The sequence below is a fragment of the Bos taurus genome, unplaced genomic scaffold, assembly GCF_002263795.3.
Source record: "Bos taurus isolate L1 Dominette 01449 registration number 42190680 breed Hereford unplaced genomic scaffold, ARS-UCD2.0 Leftover_ScbfJmS_751_609, whole genome shotgun sequence".
Classification (NCBI taxonomy): Eukaryota; Metazoa; Chordata; class Mammalia; order Artiodactyla; family Bovidae; genus Bos; species Bos taurus.
This window is the reverse complement of record NW_020192050.1, coordinates 21,080-24,071: the sequence shown is the minus strand read 5'-3', so window position 1 is coordinate 24,071 and position 2,992 is coordinate 21,080. Positions and strand designations below refer to the sequence as shown.

Genomic DNA, 2,992 nt, shown 5'->3' with positions numbered 1-2,992 from the left:
GGTGCAGCTACTTGGGTCGCAGGGGTTCTGGCAGCACCAGGTACTCAGGGGAGTTGGCTGCTAGGGCAGCAGGAAATACAGTGTTCTAGAAGGGTATGGCAACCAGTATAGGCTGGTACGCTCCAGGATTCTTGCCTGGAGAACCCCCTGCTCCCTGACAGAGATGCCTGGAAGGCCACAGTTTACAGGGTGGCAAAGAGCTGCACATGACTGAAGTGACTCTGTGGGTATAAGACTTTTTTTGCCTGTGGCAGCTCTGCCCCAGTGAGAGTTGAGCATGAAGGTGGCACAGCTGCTTGGCTTGCAGGGACCCTGGCGGTGCCAAGTGTAGAAGGACACGGACTACCTCTGCTGCAGGAGTTATGTCCCTATGAGTCTTTTTTCGAGCCTCTTGTAGCTGGCAATCAAAAGGCCTATCTTTAGCTCCGCGGGTTCAGGCACTTAGAGGGCTACCTTGCCTGGGGTCCTTCTCAGTTGTTCAGTGTGTCAGGCACGTAGAGGGGCCGTCCTGGCTGGGATCCTAGTCTGTAGGTTGGCGTCCCTAGCACTTAAAGTGGCACCCTGGGTGGGGTCCTACTCTGTAGTGCAGTGTGTCAGGCGTTTGATGGGCCAGCCTCTCTATTGTTCAGCTGCTGATGCTGGCGTGTTGGGAGAGAGAGGCTATGGTGATGGCTCCATCCCCTACCCGTGACTCAACAGTATGGCCTTGCTTCCGCGGCTGCCTGGCTTTCCTCCCTCATATCCCCTCAATCCGTCTCTTTTCCCTCACATCCCCACAGTCCATCTCTCTGCAGTCAACAGCACCCCTCGCCCTGGGATTGCCCCACAATCCCTAAACTCCAGCTCCCAGCTGCTGCACCTTCCAGGGGACCTGTGTCCCTGTCCGGGGTGTGTACGGCTGCGGTAAGGACTGTCTGATTCTCATTCCATTTAGGCTGCCACAGATCAGCTGTTTCAGCCTTAAATGTTTCTCAGACAATTGCCCCATGCATGGATTGGACCCCTGCCTCAGTTTCCCCACCCGCCAAGGGCAGGTCCAGTCCTTCTAACCCTCCTGTTTTTCCCATAGTTCCTTCGTCCTACTGAGTTTTGCATGGTTCTATATATTCTTTTCCATTGGTCAGGTACTCTTGTCCCCTGTTAGCATGCACTTCTGTCTCTGAAGGTGTATTCCTGATGTATCCTTGGAGAGAGATGTACCCCACGTCCACCGACTCCTCCGCCATCTTATTCTAGGGAAGATTTTTACCTCTTATTTTTAAGAAAATTCTATTTGAGTCTAGGGTAAATTGAGGACTATCTTGTAATTAAACTTTAAAAAAAAAAACTTTTAGTACTGTTCTACTGGAGCTTTTTATTTATGTATGTTTATTTTATATATACTTATTTATAGTTTGAAATCTTACTGTAAACTGTGTCCTAAATAGTATTAATTACACTATTTATTAATGGCTATGCCTGTTTTAATAAAGAGTAATATTTTGAAGCCAAAACAAAATTAAGTATACATTTTTCATTTTTTTGCCAACTGTGGAATATCTCATCATATGACCCACAAGCAAGATATTTGCATTATTTCTTCGACATATCATAATGTTCTCCAAGGACATAAGCATAAATAAGCCACAACTGCTAAATGTGGAAATCCAAATCATTAGGTTCCCAATAAGTAAATGATTCTTGTCTTGTGTTTTTAGGTTCCCAGATTGTGGTGAGCCATATCCTCGGCTGGTGGACCTGAATTTAGCTGGCGATCCTACTGAAGGAGCCTCAGTGGCAGTGCAGAGGGACTATGGCTTTTGGTGTCCCTGAGAGTTGAATATTGATCCTGATCTTGGCTGTTCCTTTTTGCACATGTGTGATTGTTCACCTCCTTGTCCAAATATGTACTTTAGGAGAGAAGAGCTTTCATTTGCTCGTTATTTCATAGGATTGATTTCAGTCATTTGCCTCTCTGCCACGTTTACTTTTTTAACTTTTTTGATTGATGTGATAAGATTCCCGTATCCTGAAAGACCCATTATAATTTACGGCGTCTGCTACATGATGGTGTCATTAATTTTCTTTGTTGGGTTTTTGCTTGAGGACCGAGTTGCCTGCAATGCATCCAGCCCTGCACAGTATAAGGCTTCCACAGTGACCCAAGGATCTCATAACAAAGCCTGTATCATGCTTTTTATGATACTCTATTTTTTTTTACTATGCCTGGCAGCGTTTGATGGGTGCTTCTTACCATCACGTGGTTCTTGGCAGCTGTGCCAAAGTGGGGTATTGAAGCTATTGAGAAGAAAGCCTTGCTATTTCGTGCCAGTGCGTGGGGCATCCCTGGAACACTGACCATCATCCTTTTAGCGATGAATAAAATTGAAGGTGACAATATCAGTGGCGTGTGATTTGTTGGCCTCTATGATGTTGATGCTTTGAGGTATTTTGTTCTTGCACCCCTCTGCCTGTATGTGGTGGTTGGGGTTTCACTCCTTTTAGCCGGCATTATATCCCTAAACAGAGTGCGAGTTGAGATTCCATTAGAAAAGGTGAACCAGGATAAACTGGTGAAGTTTATGATCCGGATTGGTCTGTATCTCATACCACTCATGGTTGTAATTGGTTGCTACTTTTATGAGCAAGCTTACTGTGGCATCTGGGAAATAACGTGGATACAAGAACGCTGCAGAGAATATCACATTCCATGTCCATATCAGGTAAGGGAAACCTTGTTCTAAATTTCAAAATATATAAGAGTGAAAAGAGCTAATCTTAGCTGTATTTTTTTTTTTTTAACTCTTCATGAAAAACCTGAACTTTAAAATTTTGAAGTGAAGTTAATGAACAAATTTATTGTAGTAAGAATGTCATACACACGTTTCTGTTAACATCTTCCTTTTAAAAGATCACTTTCATGAGTCCAAGCCATGGGCTTTTAAGCACTTTACTTCTGTTATCACAGAATAGTTGCTTGTTGACTACTTAGAAGTCTGCAGGTTTGAGGGGA

The 2,992-nt window shown here is 44.4% G+C and overlaps 1 pseudogene; it reads left to right on the top strand.

The window, feature by feature from the left end:
• Positions 1–1,607: 1,607 nt before the first annotated feature.
• On the top strand, positions 1,608–2,748 carry LOC112445754 (frizzled-3-like; annotated as a pseudogene).
• The last annotated feature ends 244 nt before the right edge of the window (positions 2,749–2,992 follow it).